Below are 21,561 nucleotides of genomic sequence, written 5' to 3'. Positions count from 1 at the left end.
CAATGCTGAAATTGAAATTGATGAAATGTAGTTTTGGTGAAATATCTTCAATAAACTTAGCTTCATGCCTATTTTTAAAGAAAATTCAATTAGATTACTCGAAATCCCACATGAGCATTTAATTTTAAATCTAACATTCAACCATGTACTAAGTAATAGCATGGATTATAATCACAAGGAATTACCCATCAACAGTGTTCTTCAACTCCCACCCAGCCAGATCAGCTGCTTTTCTCAAAGCATCTATCCATCTCCCAACAGCTTCTTTCTCCAAATTTTTAACAGCTTCTTTCTTCAAAAGTTTTTCAAAGGCTGTTCCAACTTCCTTAGTTCGGTTGCGCACTTCGGTGGGCTCCACGTCGTAGAAAACGGGGTAGGCAGTCTGCTCGGTCGTGTTTTGGCACTCCATGATCTTTACGAGCTCGTCTAAGCACCACGATGAGGATGCATAGTTCTTGGAGAAAACAATAATGTGAAATCTGGATTCTTCAATGGATTTGATGAGTTGATCACTGATCCTTTCTCCTTTCTTGATGCTTTCATCATCTTTGTAAGTTATAATGCCTTTACGTTGAAGGGCATGATAGAGATGATCAACAAAGGTCTTGCGGACATCTTCACCACTAAAGCTCAAAAAGACATCATACTTGAAAAATTTTTGAACTGATGAAGATGAAGTAGATGCCATTTCAAGGATCGAAGAAAATTAAAATTTTATCTAGGGAAATTTTTATGAACTGATTAAAACAAGTTTGGAAGAGATGACCAAATAAGCTTACAAGAGTTGATATTTTGATTGTAAAAAGTGTGAAGTTACGTGGAAAAAGTAAAGCCTCTTATTTGATAAGACTTCTCATCTGAATTTTCAACGGAGAGAATAAATATTTTTTTATAACAAATATAAATAAATTATTAGATTTCATTTCAAAGTTATGGTGCTGTTTGTTTTTCCTCAGAAGCACTTCTCCACCTCTTTTGTCTGCACTGAGAAGAGGGCGCACAGATGTTGGGCTCTGCAGTGTGTTTGTTTTTTCGAAGACGTTTCATTAAAAAACGTCTGCGCGCCCTCTTCTCCCAGAAGTGTGGGTATTATTACTTCTTTAACCTCTTCTCCCAGACCGATCATCATCCTCCTCCTAACCCTAACCACTCCTCCTCCTCTCCACTGCCGCCGTCCGCTCCACTCACCAAGCCGGCATCTTCTTGAAGGTATGCTTTCTTTCTATTCTTTTCATTTTAGCTTAACAACTTATTATTTATTCTTCTTTCTTTTACCTTTTGTTGGAGCAGCACAAATCATCATCTCATCTTCATAGAAGTTCCTTTTAATTCTACCTGGTAAGTAAGTTACATGGTTCATATTTTAATTTTAATGGTTGTGATGTTAATCATCTATGATCTATGTGCTTAATAACACCAAATTTTTCCGTGGTATGTTCGGTTGTTTAGTTAAGTTTGCTTAATTTGGTTTATTAACAATGCTTAATTGATGCCCATCTCAGTCATCATCACCATCATATGCAGTTAACAGATTATGAAAATACATTTTTATAGCTTCATTTTGAAGAATAGTCTGTTAATTAGACTCAACAATTTATGATTGATAATATTTGACATTTAGGCTTTTCAAGGGTTTCTTGCTTAGAGTTTGTTACTCATAAGAACTAATTACAGAAGGCTAGGGTTTGGGACACTTATGATGTTTGTTAAATTTGCAGTAAATGGAGAGCATTTTGAAAGTTTGAACTATTATATAAAACCCAAATCTGTAAACAAAACTGTAAAATTCCTAAAGACTAAACAAAACTGTAAAACATTTAACTTACAAATAAGGATACAAAACTGTAATGTTTGTTTGCATCTATTAACCAAGCTCGGTATTAAAACTTAAACACCTAATCTCCTATCAAAAAACAATAATAACATAACATTGATCAAGCCAAGACAAGGGAAAAAATCGTAATTGTTATCACCAGTTCACAACTTTATTGTCACCGCACCAACTGATGTTTAAACTTTCTGCAACATCTACATTGTGACCCATTAGAGATGAAAAGTAACCTGAATTTGATACACTCGGGTTACGTTATGTCTCTAACGCGTCAAAGTCAACTATAGTTTATCTAAAGGGTCAAACTCAGGTAAAAGTTCAAAATAATTATAGAATGTAAGCAACAAAAAAAAAGCTGCAAAGAATGTTTTTTTTTAATATGATAAAAATTAAGATTACCTCAAATTTACATGTTGGAGTTTCAATTAAAAAAAGTATAGTCAAATATTATGTAAAAAAATGGATTCAATTTGATTCATTTAGCCCCATATCACAGGAAAGAAAAAGGCCCGGGGTACAATATAAACGAAAACGTAACAGTTACACATTTACAAAAATTAAAGCTTACATGTGCGTACTGATCCCATTGAAATATAAATTAGATACAATGCTTAGAATTAGTAAAAACAAACACAAACTAACCTACTGTTAACAACTTAACATGGATAAGATGATGATGCTAAAATATGCAATAAGTATAAAGTATGCATGATGAATCATAATAGAAACAAACAAAAAGTATATGAATTATATACACAGTAGAAACTAACACAAATTATATGATGAAATCGAACTCGAAACCTGGAACTACTGAACTGGAACGAGGTGATGGATGAACTGATGAACTCGAAGGCAAATTGCTTAGTCCTTAGAAATAGGTATATGGGTTAGTTTGGTTTTTCAATTTTTAACCATGATAGCTGCAATCACTATCATCCATGAAGAAATAGTTCCATTGAACTTCCCCATAAGCTATCAAGATTTAAACAATGAACTTTAGCGTTTAAATGGTCTCCATTGAACTTCCCCATAGGGTATAATCATGAATGAGAATTGATAAATATCTGGTTTTTATTCATTAGTTGGGAATGCTAGTTTGTTAGGATCATTGATTGTTTACATGGCCATCCTTGTTTTCACAATACTGTTTCCTATACGTATGAAATTTGTCAATCATATTTAAACTTTAAAGGACAACTAACGGTTCTTTTATTAGACACAAACTATTTTAGCTTTGAACTTTTGGTCTAACAGGAATATAATTAACAGAATTGTTGTTTTAATAGAATTGTTGTTTCTTGTTAGTTGATCATAAAAATGGTAGAGAAACAACATTGGTCGAATGAGCAAATAAAATGTTTATTAGAAGCATGCATTGAAGAGAAAAACGCTGTGGGTAAAAAAGGGTTGAGTTTGCACAAAGAATCGTGGGCTAAGGTAATACGGGTTCTTAAGGAAAAGTTTGGATTAAATTTGAGTCAAAAACAAGTCAAAAACGCCTATGATAATCTTAAAGCCAAATACATAGGATGGTTGTATTTGAAAAACAAAACCGGCAACATCTACAACCCTCAAACAAATACCTTTAACTTAACGAACGAGGAATGGAAGACTTTAAGAAGGTATGTTCTTATATTTTTATTTTTTAACATCTACCTCTACCTTAAAGTCCCACCCCTAGTTTATTTTTTAACATCTACCATTATTTTTTTAGGGGCATTCGAAAGCGGCATCCTTAAAAACAACTCCATTAGCATTTCCTGAACTTCATGCACAACTGTTTGATGAGAACATTGCCATGGGGAATCGCAAGTGGACCTCAACCCAAACATCAGTGGTTGGATCATCCTCTTGTCATCGGCTCCAATCGGTCCAACAACTGATGATTATAGACAACACAGAAGATGATGCCTGCACTAGTCCTACTACCGGCCTACTACCGAGCCTACTTTTGAGCCTACTCCTGAGCCTACTCCCGAGCCTACCCCCAAAAGGGCTAAAACCTCAAAACCATCATCATCTGCCACTTTTGAGGATTTAGCACTTCACATGAAAAATGCTTTGTTACATTTGACTAGGGAAAAACCTGAAAAAAACGCCCGGTAGTTACAACAGTTGTTGAGTGTTCTGAGAAGTTAAGTATGGTTGGGTTAGAGCCGACGGACCCTCTATATTTGGTTGCTTTTCATATTTTTGGAATGTCCACGGACATGAGAGAGGCGTGGATGGCATTGCCAAATGTTCCCGTCGTGTTAAAAGGGTGGATCGAGATGACGGCTAAAAATTTAGGACTTTTGAAGTAGTTTTTGTTTTGTTGAAAACATTATTTGTTTTTTGGTGTATGTTTTTTTAGTTATGTTGAAAACATTCTATGCTTTTTGGTTAAATTTAACACATTGTATGTTATTTTATGGCTATGTGACATGGTTGTTTATGCTTTATGATAATGGTTGTTTATGCTTTATGACATGGTTGTTTATGTTTTATTAACAGGTTCATAATGAATAATGATGAGAAAATACTTCTGGTAGTTGTTATGTACTTGTATATCCGCTTTTTTTGGAAGAGGGGTTTGAAACGAAAACGAGACAATGATTCGTCAATGACGGGACATAAATACACGTTAGAGTTATTGCAAGGAAATCCCAAACAATGCATTGAATTGTTACGCATGTCCCGTGAATCATTTGTTCGACTATGTGCACATTTTAGAACAAATTATTCGTTAAAGGATAGTAAACATGTTTCAGTTGAGGAAAAGATGGCTATGTTTTTGATGATAATCGGCCATAACCAACGTTACGTGGTTATCAAGCGTAGATTTCAACACTCAAAGCAAACAATTCATAAATTCTTTCATGAAGTGTTGGATAAAATGATGCTTTTCGCCAAAGATATGATAGTACCAACTTCTTTCAATCCGAATCCAAACATTCCGGGACATAACAAGAGGCTACGAAAGATTTTTAAAGGAGCGGTTGGTGCACTTGATGGGACCTTGATACATGTTGTTGTTCCTACTAGGCAACAAGATTTATATAGAGGAAGGGGAAAGGGTGATTGTTATCAAAACGTATTAGCAATTTGTGATTTTAACATGATTTTTACTTTTCTTGTGGCCGGATGGGAAGGGGTAGCACATGATTCTAGAATATTATCAGAGGCATTATTAGATCCACACGCGCCATTCCCATTTCCACCATCAGGTATTTTTATTGTTTGTTAATTATTTCTATGTTAGTTTAATATTGTAATTAATTGAAAATATTTACAGAGAAATACTATCTTTGTGACGCCGCGTATGCACACATACGAGGATTTATGGCTCCATATCGTAATGTGAGGTATTGGCTTGGAGATTTTCGTCGGAGACATGCGTTAACCAATAAAGAAAAATTTAATCATGCACATGCAAAACTTCGAAACGTCATTGAGCGTGCTTTTGGTGTCTTGAAAGCAAGATTCCCTATATTGAAGAGGATGGCACCATTTCCATTGGAAACACAAAGGAACGTTACCGTTGCATGTTTCGCACTACATAATTTTATTAGGAAACAAGGTTTGGACGATGAGTTGTTTACACAATACGATCAACCCAATGTGTCGATTGGAAATAGTCGTGGGCAAATTGATGCTGATGAAGACGAGGTTGAAGCACTTGGCACTGCATCAGATCGGGAATATATGACTCAGTTAAGAGATGAAATTGCTGAGCAGTTAATGCAAAATACGGAATAAATGATTTAAAAAATGTTTGTGGTATTATGAATATTATTTCAGTGTTGTTGACTATTATTTAAATTTTGATGTTGAAGACCTTTTTTATTTATATTTCAGTTTATTTAAATTTCAGCTTATTTTAGCAGTCTGCAGATGTTAAAAAACAAACAGTCTTCTTGTTGCAGACTGCAGAGTTTTGGTCCACCTCTTCTGCTACAGATGTTGGCAGATGTGGTTTCGCAGTCTTCTGACATTTTACCTCTGAAAAACAAACAGCACCTAAGTAGTGTGAATTTACGTGGAAAAGCTGAAGTGGATGACACTTTTGTCTTCGTCGGGTCACATTGACCGTTAAAGTTAAAGGTGAAACAATTCTATCCGTTGATTTTGCATGTTTTTTCTCTAACTAGTTTAATGTATTAAATTGTGTACAGCTGGTATTGATAGCGGTCGAATAATTCCAATAATTCAATTTGTGTGACTTTGAATCACTCGACTCGTTTGGCCATTTTATATTTTTGGTCATTTTTTTAATAACCCCAATTTACATGTTATAACATAAATAGGATGGAGTTGTATTATCTATTTTAATAGAATCATTTCTTAAAAAGTGTATTTAAGTAAAGTAGCATGTGTTCTTGTAGGTTCGTGTTTTCGTTCGATAATGGAGTGTGCTTTGGTTATCTCGTCTCTGAAATTACTAGAACTTGAATATGAGCAAAAGCAACGACATTTCAAATGTACATGGGTAATGCACGCTACACACCTAAGTTGATTTTATTTTAGTTAACAAATAAACATACAAAGTAAGATCGCATCTGTATTGTAAGATAGGGACCGGCAAGGATGAAACGAGGGCAAATTTTATCTTCATCCAGATTGTTAGTCCCATTTTGTTTTAGTCTTTTGTATTGTAATTATATGTTTTAGGCTTTAGTTGTTGATATTCAATGTAATAGGCCCAAGAGAAATAATATTGTAAAGCCTATTGGACATTTGATGTGAACTTACTTCTTATGCATGCTTCCCTATAAATAGGAAGCATGCCATGAGAAGTAGAGTGGTTAGAGGAAATAGTTGATCAATACAAAACCTTTCGCAAACTCTCTATCTTTTCTCTCTCTCTCTTTCTCTCAAACCACCCGAAAATAACATCTCAAGATCCGAGACCGCTTAGGTGGCTTAGTGTGATTTCCGCTAGCACTAAGCTCGGTTGATCCAAGACTATTGTTAGATCCACCCACGTTGGGAACTACAATTGGTATCAGAGCTTCGGCTCACTAGTTGAGAGTTTTGGATCACAACCTTGGGTTTTGATCTTGAGAAGAAGAAAACAAGTGTTCATGACAAGAAAGTTCACGAAAACCACAAAACAAGAAAAATACAAAAAGAATTGGGCAAAATCTTCATAAAAGTCTTAGAAAGTGTTCTTGGTAAAAGTTTCAAGTGTACAAGTTCTAGATCTGAAAAGTTTTAGGCTTAAAAGTGATAAGTTTTGGTGTTACAGGTTGTTGAAAAGTGTTAAAATTAACAAGTTAAGAATTTCGCTTCTCTTGGCATCAAAATCAGTGTACCAACCTTTGACCTTGTACTGACAAGTTAGGTTGAACAGATCCCGAGAAAGATCGCTTCTGGAGGCTTAAGTTTTTTTTCGCTTCGCTTGGAACTTTTTCGATTCGCATAGAATCCTTTTTTGCTTCGCATCACTGTTCATTTTTTTTTGCTTCGCTTGAACTTTTTCTCTTCGCTTTACTGTTCATTTTTTCGCTTCGCTTCACTGTTCACAACTTTTTCGCTTCGCTTGCTTAACTTTTTCGCTTCGCTTATAACAACTTTTTTGCTTCGCTTGAAAAGGTGTTTCGCGCGAAAAAGTTAACTGTCTTAAAATTTGAAGCTGTTTAAAGTTTGTTAAGTGTTTGAGACTACTGAGATCATGACAAGCATGGATTCTGAGCTGTTGAAGGGGTATTTGTTGTTAGAAAACCAAGTGGGAACACCTACAAATCCACAAAAGTATATGACCTTGGATGATAACTTTGCAGACTTCAAATGGAGATTCATGAACTATATCTCATTGACTGATACTGATTTAATGAGATGTTTTGAACAAGGTCCTCATGTTCAGTGACTCGCACTGATGCTGGGGAACAACTTAAGACTCCTGAAAACTATGATCAAGCAGACAGGGACCTGTTAGCATAAGACAAGAAAGCCTATCTCATTTTAACTGTTTGTCTTTCAAATGAGATCACTGAAACTCTTCGTGAACACACAAGTGCCAAGGGTCTGTGGGAAGCACTTGTTGAGAAAGTTGAGGGCAATGCTGAAATTAAAGAAAACAAGAAGGCCTTATTAAAGGAAGAGTTCAACATGTTTAATCATCGTCAAGGTGAAGCTGTTCTGGATTTGGTAAAGAGATTTGAGAAGTTGATGGTGAGAATTAGGGCTGAAAGTGTCAACATTGCAAATGCTGAGGTCAATCACAAGTTGATAAATTCATTGCCATACAGCTGGAGTACCAATACAGTCACAATCAAGAGAACTACTAATCTAAATATGATGTCAAACACTGACTTGATATCCACCATCAAGTCATTTGAAATGGATGAGCAGATGAGAATGAACAATCATCTAAGTTCTCTGAATCAAGCTGGAATGTGTACTGCTTCCTCAATGCAAACTGCTTTCATAAGCAAGACTCAACAAAATGTGTATCCCGTGACCACTCCTAAGTACTCCCCGAGTGTGCCTTCACAACCAACTGCTTTCATCTCAACCAGCAATCCATCAGACACTTCAAGTACAAGTTCATTTCAAAAGGCAGTCGACAGTGCGGTTGCCCAAGCATTAAAAGCTCAAGGGATTTCCTCATCTTCAAAACCTCAACCAAGCAAACCTTCAAGTTACTGTGAAGCTCTTCCCTTGCTGAATGACTCAAACATCGCAATAGTTCATGCTTTTCTGTCAAGTCACGAAGAATTGATGCAAGGAAATTTATTGCCACCACAGTTTGAGGCTGGAGATTTAAGAGATATCAATCAAAAGGATCTTGAGAAAATGGATATCAAATATCAAATGGCAATGGCTGTGCAAAGAGCCACAAATTTCATGAAGACATATGGGAAGGATAGCTTCAATGATTCTGACAGAAAAAGGATCGGGTTCGATAAGTCAAAGCTACGATGCTACAACTGTGGTGAGATGGGTCATTTTTCTCGAGAATGCACGAATCCGTCAAAACCTGCCAATGATATTCGTGTAACTGAGGTGACAGAGGAAAAGAATAGCAAGGCTGCAGGAAAAAGGCATGAGGTGCAGAAGCCAAGCAGCTCATCTCAAAGAATTGGAGGTCATCCACACAAGGGCAACTGAAGCTCAAACTCAAAGGCCATTGTCTCCCAATCGGAGGTCCAAGTTGGTGTGGATTGGGATGATCAATTCCAAGAGCTGCAAAACCCTCTCAACATGGCGAGTATGGCTTTCACAACAAACGAAGGAGCATCCTCGTCTACTGCTGCAAGTTCTGACGAATCACCCTCTGATGAGGTAAATAAAAATATTTGCTCTCAAGCTTGCCTGAATAAAGTTACATATTATAGATATCTTCAGGATGAAGTTTTGAAAGAAAATGCAAAACTTCGTCAACTAAATGCTAAATATGTAAAGGCTGACAAGATATATGTTGAAAAGATTAAAACTCATCACGATGATGTTGCAAATCTTAAACTTAAAATCTTTCAAGGAGAGAACAATGTCATCTATTACAAGGACATAATAAATAAATTAAAAGATGAAATTGAAAAGTTAAAACTTGAAGTTTCTGACAAAAAGGAAAAAGAAAAGCAAGTTGAAAGATTTGAAGCATCATCTGAGAAATTAGATGATCTTATTGGAGCTCAGAGAAGTACTAAAGTTAAATCTGGGCTAGGTTATGATTATTCAGCGGTGCCTCCACCAATGAATGATAATTTCACTTGCCTACCCCATTTTAACTATAATACTTCTCCTGATGAAGAGATGGCCTATGGTATTGGTAAACTACCAAATCCAGTGAAATTTGTTTCTGCTACCTCTCCATTAAAAGCTCAAATTCCATCATCTGATAAGTCTAACATCAACGTGTCTTGTGTAGCAGGTGATGTAAGTGGTGATTGTGGGAAGGTTAACCAGGGTTGTAAACCAAAAGGAGAGTTAGAACTCTGTTTTGTATCTTGTGTGGGTCTAACAAAAACGATTAACAATCTTGTATGTAATAAAGTGTGTGAATAAATGTTAGGAAGCTTGATGTCAGGATCAAATGCTGTGTTTTGTGAAACATCCAGTGATGACTGTTGTACAAATATTTGTAATGAAACTGAAAGTTCTTCTTTCGATTCAGAATGTGAAACTGTTTTTGATGAAACCATTGAAGTCAGGGTTAATGAACAGACTAGTCAGAGTTGCCCGTCAACTGATCACAATGTTGAGAACTTATCAAAAGAGAAATTAAAATTTGAAAATGAAAAACCAAGCACCTCCTGTAAATATATACCACCTAAGAAAACTTCATTTTCTCAAAAAACAAATTATAACAATAGTTCTCAATATTATGTTCAATTTGATAGTACTTATTACTACTCTCGACAGAAACCTGGGCAATCAAATTATTTTGCAACACATCATTCAAATACTTACAATTATCAGTCAGACAGAGGTCACCAACATGTTAACCCAACTACATCACCTTAGGAAGCCGGAGGAGATGAAGGTGGAGACGATGATGAGGATGATGAAGGTGGAGACGGAGGAGAAGGAGGGGCCGGGGCAGCAGGAGGTGGAGGTGGAGATAACACTCAATCACCTCCACCAGCTCAACATGACGTTCAAGACCCTGCTGCTCATGACTCGGCCGGAAAAGTCAGGGAGCATGATTCTCAAATAAATGACATGCATAAAGATTTGTTTCCCGATGACTTTGTAGGTGCTATGGATGACTTTATTGAAGCGGAAAGAACTTGGAGCAACTTATTGAACAGAATACAGAGGAGAGGGTTGAAGATGACTACATCAATTACTCACCTAATCCAGACACTCCTCCTGCTCAAGTTCAGACCTCAGTGACTCGTGCTGCTGATTCCATCTCCAATCAAATTGCTGACTTGACACAAGAACCACAAAAGAAGAAGAGAAAGACGCACATTGTGTCAAGTCGTGCGTGTGCCCGCTTGCTCAATTACCCTTATCATGACGATTCGCTGATCATTTATGCGAAGTATGATAAGAGGAACAGTGTTTGGGCAATCAGACGATATAGCGGAGACCTTATTTATCTCAACCACCACGAGTTGAAGTCGCTACCAGAGCTTGACATCAATTATCTCCGACAAGCTCTAGGCCATGGTGTAGTTGGGAGTACGTTAGAAAGCTGGGTCCCAGACTATCTCCATCATCAATCAAGGGTCGACTACAAAGATTTCGAGTCGAATAAGGGTCGCAAGTACAAGAACCCAAAGGAGATAGATCTAGCTACCGGAGAGCCTCGCACTATGTGGAGATACAGGGCACTGAAAGACTATCACGAGATTTATCACGGCGAGCCTTATCTTCCTAACACTCTTTGAGATTTCATTGACTGGGAGTTTGATAATAAAACCGGTGAGGCCGTCATCCACTGCCGTGATATGCACGAGATTCGAGTGTTTAACGAGCATGAGTTTATGGGTCTACACATTGAGGATGTGAAGAAGCTCTACAACAAGTCAAGGACTTGGGGCGTCAGAATACAGACCGGATAGTTGAAGCCTTCAAAAAGTTTGTGCGTAGGCTTGTAGAACTTCCACTAACCGATAACGAATGTTTGGTCTACGACACCGACGGGTTCCAATACTAAAGACTAGAGGGAGATTGTTAGTCCCATTTTGTTTTAGTCTTTTGTATTGTAATTATATGTTTTAGGCTTTAGTTGTTGGTATTGAATGTAATAGGCCCAAGAGAAATAATGTTGTAAAGCCTATTGGGCATTTGATGTGAACTTACTTCTTATGCATGCTTCCCTATAAATAGAAAGCATGCCATGAGAAGTAGAGTGGTTAGAGGAAATAGTTGATCAATACAAAACTTTTCGCAAACTCTCTATCTTTTCTCTCTCTCTCTCTTTCTCTCAAACCACCCGAAAATAACATCTCAAGATCCGAGACCGCTTAGGTGGCTTAGTGTGATTTTTCCTCTAGCACTAAGCTCGGTTGATCCAAGACTATTGTTAGATCCACCCATGTTGGGACCTACACAGATAAAAAGGTTACGGGTGTGGCCTAGGTTTTGTTTTGTCTCCCATTACTTTCTCTATCTAGGTCCCTGCTAGTGTTTCGTTTGTTTTATATTACCTATTTTTTCCAAAATTCACATGTAATATATACAAACAAAAATTAAATCAAAAAATCAGAAAAATTATACGCATTTAAAAAGAATACATGAAATCTCTACACGCCATCCAAAATTTGTGAACTTTATCTAAACAAAGATAGAATTGTAGGGCCGTTCATCTGGTCGGGTTTTTGGGTATTTAAACTTGAAAATTTTGAACTAAATTTGAATTTGAATTGAATTCAAATTAGAATTCAGAAAACCAATTCGAACTATTTACAAAGATCTAACATTTCATTTCAGTTGCAAAAACAACAAAACTAGCAGCAGTCTGCAAAAGAAATTTAACCAGTAATAGTTAACAAGTAAGATGGGACTATGAATCCAGCTCGAATGACTGAGGCGTTACATGTCTAAAACAATATTTGCATTTTCTAGATAATATAGGGGACTAAGAATTCAGACTTGGTCCAAAAATGATTAAAAAAAATGTAAAATATTTACTAATCGAATTGGTTCGGTTCAGGACCAGATTTGAATACTCAAACCCAAATTCGAATTTGTTATTCAAAATCTTTTTGTATCTGGTTCGTATCTGTGAATGTTGAGATTTCTGTCAACGAAGTAAAACCATACGATTGAAGTCACCACACAGACCCAATAATACGCACATATTTCAGCTGTAAAATACTCTGCGGAAGATGACTTATGCCTGCACCTTCTATGTTCCTCTGGCAGTTTCTCAACTAGAATACAATAGGAGAGAGACAAATATTTTAAACACTTCATGTTACTGATGCTGTTTGGAATATCTTGTATTGATGTACAATTAGTTATAACTTCATAATAAAGATTTCTTGAACGCTACAGAGCTAAACCAGTGATACGGACACATGGTTTTCATCAGCTGATTTCTTTCACTACTGCACTGAGCATTGAGTGTGTGATTTTCAATCATAATAGAACAGATTCCACAAATGGATTAAACTCTACATCAATGAGTACATATCATGAGGCACAGCTAGATGGATAATCAATTATAACATCAATTATAAGGCATGCCTCAAACGGACTAAGATCCCCTGTTCCAACTGCACAGCTTCATCAAGAACACACATAAATATGAACCCACATAGCATTTTATCAAGTTATATACTAAGTCATGTTTGTGTTGCATTTTATCAAAAAGCAGGAAAAAGAAGTGAATAAAATTTTATAACGATTCGTGAAATTAAAGAAGACTCATAATTTCTGCAACCACAAATGTATTGAAAAAAAAAAGAATCTTGTTTGCGTGTAAAATAGTGTTGGAAAATCTCACAGGTAATTCCCATTGTAAACGTCTAAAATTATATGAAACCTAAAGAATACACATTTAATACAGTGCATTCTAAGATGACTCGAGAGATGAAGGAGCTCAAAGAAAAGGTTGATAAGTGTGAGTTGTGCAGGGGTGGTCATGGTACTTTGGATTATGCGTTGATGAGTAGGGAGCAGGTAGAGTTCATAGGAGGGCAGAATAGGGTTCCTAATACGTTTAATGGAAACAATAATTCAAACTGGAACAACAATAAAAATAACAATTATAACTCTAATTGGCGTTCCTTCCGTGCACCCCTGGTTTCCAGTCAAATCTACATCCTAACCGAGAGCAGGATCAGTCATTTAGTGGCGATCAGAATAGTCAAGGTGCGAGTTATAGGCAGGATTTGAGTAGTGGGATGGGGAGACTAGAATAGATGATGAAACAGATACTTGTTAGAGATCAAGACAATCAGAAAAAATTCGCGGCTCATGATTTGCTTTTACGGAATCACCCGTCCGCACTCTCAGATCTTCAGTGATCTATATGTGACATAGCCCGACTTTTAGATGAGAGACTCCCTGGTCAGTTTTCAGGAAATGCCCAACCTAATCCGGCAGCTCAGTTAAAAGCCATCTCTACTAGTAGTGGTAGGGTTTTAGGTCCGCAGAGAGAAGTTGGGGTAGACGAGAAGGATGAGTTAGTAGATGAGGAGATAGTGATGAAGAATCTTAGGAGGGCGCAACCTAGGCTAGGCCCAACAAGTACCGCACCAACCAAATGAGCCCATAGTAGAAGGAAGTGTAGAGAAGAAACCGAGAGAGGTTAGGCCGTCACGGATTATAGATCATGCTCGTGTCCCCCCGTCTTAAGAATGAGAAATTCACTAGAGAGTACAGGCACTTCTTAGACATATTCACACAATTTAATATTAATCTTCCTTTTATCGAGGCTCTCCAGCATATGCCGAAATATGCCAGTTTTTTAAGGATCTTCTTAAACGAAAGGGAAGTTTGGAGGAGCATTCGATCGTTCCATTGAACGGAGAGTGTTCTGCAGTAGTTCTCAATAAGCTACCGTAAAAATTTCCTGCACTCGGATTTGAACTCGGGAACAATGCTTAAGAAATTGACCGCCTAACTACCCCATCAACTAGTTTTTAAAGTGTTCAACAAAACAGGTTGTGTTTTGTTTGGATTTACCATCCCAAATGCCGCGACATGAATTGCCCACCTGTTTTTACGCACCAAATTAAAATACAGTTCTTCTTTAATTGCCTTATTTGCATATATGTCATAAGTGTTTAGTTTCACGATGGGATTATTATTGCTATATATGTATACCCACTTGTAGAAAAAATGTCTTTAATGAGAAGCGCACTATGACACATTTATTTATGACATGCAAATGTGTGTGCATTGAAAATATGTCATATTTTTAAACTTTAAAAGATTTATGACCCTTATTTTTTATGTCATTGATTCAATGTCATGATTAAAAAAAAAAAGGAAAATGTGTGTCCTCTTGCATTCCAAATGAAAAATTAAACACCCGTCCAAAATACTTCTCAAAATCACTCCCAAGTTATATCCAGTATAAAAACACGATGCTTAGGGTTTCATAATTGCCTTATTTGCATATAAATAGTAAGTGTTCGTTTCACGGTGGGCTTACTATTGCTATATATGTCTACTGGAGCTAATGCGCTAACTACAGCTCTTGCATATATATGGACCATCACAAATTCAATGCATTCTTCCAAAAGGTTAAGGTTACTTAACTTAATACTGCTGAAAATGACGAATTTAAGCTTTAAAGATGTAGGGCCAATATTCTATATTTTTATTAGGATTGTGTATGTCGTTATAGTTTGCTTTTAGTCGGTGTATTACGTACTCGGTACATTTATTTTGTAAGTTCATTATGTAAAATTTGGAGAAATGGGGACCCTATATAAAGGCTATTTAACTCATTTCTCCACAACAACTCTAAACAACCCATTTTCACAACTTTCTATAAATAAAGTTTCTTCTCTCCATCTTCATCTTCTTCTTCCTTTCTAAAAAATAAACCAAACAAACTAAGATCCGAGATCCAAGTGTTATTGGTGATTTCCGCTAACCAACAACATGGATTGATCTGAGCAAAGTTGTTAGATCCATTCTAGAGGACCTACAATTGGTATCAGAGCTTTCGGCTCTACTAGTTGTAGTTCTTGGGTCACAACCTTGAGTCTTGATCTTGTTTTGAGTGTTTGAGACTTCGGTTTGTGTAAAAAAGTGGGTTACGGCTCACCAGTGAAACTCACGTTTAAAAAAAATTGGTTACGGCTCGGTTTTTCTTGGTTGTGAAAAGATGGTGAAAAGTATGTGTTTTGGTGTGGTGTTTGGTATTTGAGTGTTTGGGTGTACTATTGTTGTTGGTGAAAAGTGAAGTTGAAAAGGGATATCATGTGGTTTGTTGGTTGAATGTTTGAGGTTGTTCCATTCGAACCCAGTTCTCACTTCAACAGTATCGTGGGTTTATTTTGGATCTAATCAAGTAGAGCCGAATTCCACTCTGGTCCACTAGAGTCAAATTCCACTCTAGTCAAGTAGAGCCGAATTCCACTCTAGTCCACTAGAGTCAAATTCCACTCTAGTCAAGTAGAGCCGAATTTTCACTCTAGTCAACTAGAGTCAAATTCCACTCTAGTCAAGTAGAGCCGAATTCCACTGTAATCTAAAACTTAACTTTTGCTCACTATAAATCATGGCTAGTAGTGATTCTGAATTGTTGAAGGGGTACTTGTTGTTAGAGAATCAAGTGGGAACCAACACAAAACCTCCAAAATTCATGTCCTTAGATGACAACTTTGCTGACTTTAAGTGGAGGTTTATGAACTTTATTTTGTTGACTGACTTAGACTTGATGAGATGCTTTGAAATAGGTCCTCATGTTCCCATGACTGTCACTCAAAATGGGGAACAACCAAAAACAACTAAAAATTATGATCAAAATGACTGGACATTGATTAAGCAAGACAAGAAGGCATATCTCACTCTAACTGTTTGTCTTTCAAATGAAATCATTGAGACTCTACGTGAACACACAATTGCCAAAGGACTGTGGGATGCACTAGTTGAAAAGGTAGAAGGAAATGTTGAGATTAGGGAAAGCAAGAAGGCCCTGTTAAAAGAAGAGTTCAACATGTTTAACCATCATCAAGGTGAAAGTGTGGGGGATTTGATAAAAAGATTTGAAAAGTTGATGGTATGAATCAGAGCTGCAAGTGTCAAAATCATGAACTCTAAAGTCAACCACAAATTGATGAACTCATTGCCATACAGTTGGAGTACAAACACAGTAACCATCAAGAGAACTACAAACTTAAATGCCATGTCAAATACTGATTTGATATCCACTATCAAATCAATTGAAATGGATGAGCAGATGAGAATGAACAATCATTTGAGTTCTCTGAATCAAGCTGGGATGGCCACCGCATCATCAATGCCTACTGCTTTCATGAGAAGGACCAGCAAAACATGTACCCAGTGAATACTCCAAAGTACTCTCCAGATGTAACTCCACAAAAGACAGCCTTCATTTCAACTGGAAATCAGCCTGTGTCATCCAGTTCAAGTTCATTTCAGAAAGCAGTTGATAGTGCAGTTGAGCAAGCACTAAAAGCCCATGGGATTTCCTCTTCTTCAAAGACTCAGCAAAGTCAAAGCTCCAGCTACTGCGAAGCACTTCCCATGTTGAATGATTCAAATGTTGCTCTTGTTTATGCTTTTCTTTCCAGTCATGAAGAATTATTGCAAGAAAATTTATTGCCACCAAAATTTAAGACAGGAGATCTAAAAGACATCAACAACAAATATCTTGAGAAGATGGATATCAAGTATCAAACGGCCATAGCAGTACACAGAGCTACAAACTTCATGAAAATGTATGAGAAAGACAGTTTCAAGGATTCTGACAAGAAGAGAATTGGTTTTGACAGAGAGAAGCTTCGGTGTTACAACTGCGGTGAGAAGGGTCATTTCTCAAGAGAATGCACAAATCCTTCCAAACCTGCAAACGACATTCTTGTGACAAAAGTGACTGACAAAGATAACAGCAAGTCAGGTGGGAAGAAGCATGTGGTGGAAAAGCCTAGCTCTTCGATTCCAAAGATTGAAAATCATCCACACAAGGGCAATCAAAGTTCATGCTCAAGAGCCCTTGTCTCTCAAACAGAGGTTCATACCGGTATGGATTGGGATGGTCAATTTCAAGAGCTGCAGAACCACCTCAACATGGCAGGAATGGCTTTTACCGCAAACAACGTGTAACATTCGTTACTTTTCAAACCCGAAAACCTAACCCATTTCAAATTTTCGGTTTATGTTTATAAATATATATAAATATATATATTATTAATAGTACTTCATGTGACATTCGTCATTTTTGAGTTTGTATTGTATTCGTTAAATCGACCCGGTTTGTCATTTTAATATACTCTTGTTTGTCGTTTATCATACCTTCATTTTCTATTCGTATTGAATTCCGAAGATTTACGGTTATCATTTGTCACTATTAATTCATTTTACGCAATTAACAAAAGTTAACGTTTTAAAGATAAAACAATTTGCAAACTGTGCGGGTAAAATATAAAAATATCCAAGTTATATAAATTCTATTTCATATAGATTTCACCTCAAAGTTCAAGAACTAAAGAGTAAATATATTTTGAAAACTAATTGGTCTTCTTAGTCGAGGTGATCCATTTAGTTATAAATACGATCATATGTTACATATTTCGTATGTAATAGCTTTTCCTAAAGTTATTTAAATATATTAACTATTACTAATATATATATATATACTTTATTCAAATGTCGCATAGATAACATTACTGATGCATAACCAAAGTATATTTTTTTTATTATTTAATTATGTCACATTTTTTTTACTTAGTTTTAAAAGATGAAGAAAAATACATTCCTACTACATTTAAATCTTGGTCAAAATTCTTTATGATGATAATAAATGTGTTTGAAATTAAATTGTAGGTTACAATTTAATTTTTATAATAAATTACAAGCTTTAAATGACATTAATGACCCATTAAGTATTTTGACCAATTTAATACAATTGAAACAACTCTAACTCACTTCACTTATAAATAGAGCTTCATTCCTTCCCATTTCCTCACAACTCAATTTACAAAAGATTGTTGTTATTCTCTCATTTTGGTGATTTTCACCTACTTTAATTTATGAAGTCAAACCGTAAAGTTCAAATTTTCTTCTTTTATTATCTAAGTTCTTGTTCCGGGTATGTTTTTTTAGTTTCTGTTTGTTCGGGTCGTTTAGAACTTAATGCTATATTATTTATTTAACATTAGTGTTAGTTCATAAAAAACGAGCTTGGCTCGTTTATGTATTTATTCGGTTCGGTTTACTTATTTTATTTATCCAACATCTAATACTAATTCTTTTCATCTCACTCTCTAAAATATAATACTTTTACCATATCGGAAAAGAACCCAACCTAAAGTTGAGTCCGGGTCCGACCGAAAACGAACCGAATTCTTTTAAGTCGTCTTTATTATTAAATAAACCAAATAAATTATTAAAAATTATTTTAAATCAAATAAAATCATTTTAACATAAATAAATTATTTATAAATTTAAGTTTAACATTTTTCACCTAAAAACTAACGTTCACCTTCATTAAACCCGATAAAATTATTTTATTTTTCCGTTTCGTAAACTATAGCTCGTTACCTTTTTATAAATTGTAAACATAATCATTTTTTCGAGACAAAACTATCGTTAAAATCCGTGATTTGCAAATATCATAATTCTCATATTAGCGTTAAGTTATTAATAAAATATTAATTTAAATTGTTAGAACTGGTTAAAGCTTAAAAAATATTATTATCATATAAAATGTTATAAAATAATAAAAGCTACATTAAATAATGCTTAACTCTATTAACAAAATAATTTTAACCTTTTCAATCCTGATAGTTAGACTTTGCATTTTGGTTTAATTATAGTTCGAGAAGTTCAATCGTTTCGGATTTCTTTAACGCATGTTCGACCGCTTCGGTTTCGTTATCATGCTTTCGATTTTCATTGCAACGTTTATCTTCAATTTCAATGTGAGTTTCTCACCACCCCATTTTAAACATTTTAATATTTTGGGGTAGCATATGTATCCTACAAAACTTCAAGTATTTATTATTGCGATTACAAACTACAATTCACTATATGGACTTGTGTGTTACGTGATTATTTGCTCGAATTTACTTGCACGTGGTAGCCTCAATAAGTATGATCATACGCCCCCTTTTTCACTCAGGTCCATTTGTATCGAGTGGAAAAGGGCCTCATTATCCGAGTACATTGGTTGTTACCAACTGGAAAGGGCCTTACTTGCGCGATTACCCGAGTACGTTGGTTGATACCAACTGGAAAGGACTTTACTTGCTCGTTTATCACTTGTCCATGAATTGTATGATTTTTACGTATTATATCAAACTGTGGGAATCTCACCAGCTATGTTCATAGCTGACTTTATTTTATACATATGTTACATGAGTAAAGATACGAGGATGAAAGTTAGAGACACATAGCATGCTTATAGGATATTCAAAGAACAACTTATCATTGGTTTATTTATTTTTTACAACTTGTATTATTTGATAAACTTGTGTTACATGAAGATTTAAATGAAATATTGTTATGGTCACCTAATAGTGTCACGTGTGTTTGAGCAATCTGTACGTCACACTCAGGCGTTTCCGCTTTAGCCGGGGTGTTACACAGCGAAGCACCTTCATCTACAGCTGCAAGTTCAAGAACATCACATGATGATGAGGTAAACAGAAATCTTTGTTCTCAAGCATGCATAAATAAGGTTACATATTATAGACACCATCAGAATGAAGTTTTGAAAGAAAATGCAAAACTTCGTAAGTTGAATGCTGAATATGTAAAAGCCGACAAGATTTACGTTGAGAAAATTGAAACTCATCGTGATGATGTGGCAAATTTGAAACTTAAAATTTTTCAAAAAGATCATGAAGTAATTTACTATAAAAACATAGTTTCAAAATTAAAAGATGAAATTGAAAATTTGAAACTTGATGCTTCTGATAAAAGGGAAAAGGAAAAGAAAGTTGAAAGATTTGAAACATCACCCGAGAAATTAGATGATATAATTGGAGCACAGAGAAGTACTAAGCTGAAAGCGGGGTTGGGGTTTGATTATTCAGCGGTACCACCACCTATGAATGATAATTATACAAGCTTTCCCCACTTCAGCTACAATACTTTTCCCGAGGAAGAAATGGCAAACGGGGTTGGTAGAATACCAAAATCTGTGAAATTTGTTCCTGCGGCCTCACAAGCTGTTGCTCCAATCCTACCATCTGATAAATCTAACATCAATGTGTGTTGTGTAGCAGGTGATGTAAATGGTGGTGAATGTGGGAAGGTTAACTTGGGTTGTAAGCTAAAAGGAGAGTTAGAACCACGTTTTGAATCTTGTGTGGATCTAAGGAAATCAATTAACAATCCAGTTTGTAATAAAGTTTGTGAGTCTATGTTGGAAAGTTTAAAGTCAAGATCAAATTATGTATTTTTGTGAAAGTTCAAGTGATGATAGTTGTAAAAATGATTGCAATGAAAATGAATGTTCTTCTTCTGACTCAGATTGTGAAACTGTTTATGATGAAACAGTCGAAAACCTAGTTGATGAATAGAATAGTCCTAGTTGCTCATCAACTAATCATCATATTGAGAACTTAGAGAAAAGAGAAAACTAGTTTTGAAAGTGTAAAACCAAGCACTTTCTATAAATGTGTGCCACCCAAGAAAACTTCATTCTCTCAAAATACAAATTTTAACAAAAGTTCACAACATCATGATCAGTTTGATAGTGCCTACTACTGTTCTCGACAAAAACCTAGGCAATCAAATTATTTTGTTGCTCAACATTCATTTGATCATGATTACCAAACAGATAGAGACTATAGACGAATTAACCCACCCGCATATGCTTACATGTCATATCACACATATTTCAGTGATCAAGATGTCTATAAATGCAACCAACAAAAGTGTTGCTTTGTTTGTGGAAATCCTTCTCATCTAGCAAGCATTGCAAGAACTGGCACAAGCATCAAAGAGATTTACACTGTAATTTTGGTCGGACATTTTCTAAATTTCCTGCTAAAACTAAGGAAATGCCTCACCAAACTCACTCTTCTGCCAGTGAGACGGATTTCAAACCAAAAAGGAATGTGAAACCAAAGAAACCATTTTGGGTAACCCAGAGGGAAAGGAAAAGGTTAGCAAAGGGTTCTGAAGCTGAAAAGTCTAAGAAT

General features: G+C 35.7%; 1 pseudogene; it reads right to left on the bottom strand.

Moving 5' to 3' along the window:
- Window positions 1-81: 81 nt before the first annotated feature.
- LOC143591429 (toll/interleukin-1 receptor-like protein pseudogene) lies at window positions 82-794 on the bottom strand (annotated as a pseudogene).
- Window positions 795-21,561: the final 20,767 nt, after the last annotated feature.

The sequence above is a fragment of the Bidens hawaiensis genome, unplaced genomic scaffold (genome assembly GCF_021521415.1).
Source record: "Bidens hawaiensis isolate Kalapana, Puna unplaced genomic scaffold, B.hawaiensis_p1.1 tig00039630_1, whole genome shotgun sequence".
NCBI lineage: Eukaryota > Viridiplantae > Streptophyta > Magnoliopsida > Asterales > Asteraceae > Bidens > Bidens hawaiensis.
The sequence above is the reverse complement of the archived record's forward strand: the minus strand, read 5'-3'. Positions and strand labels throughout refer to the sequence as shown.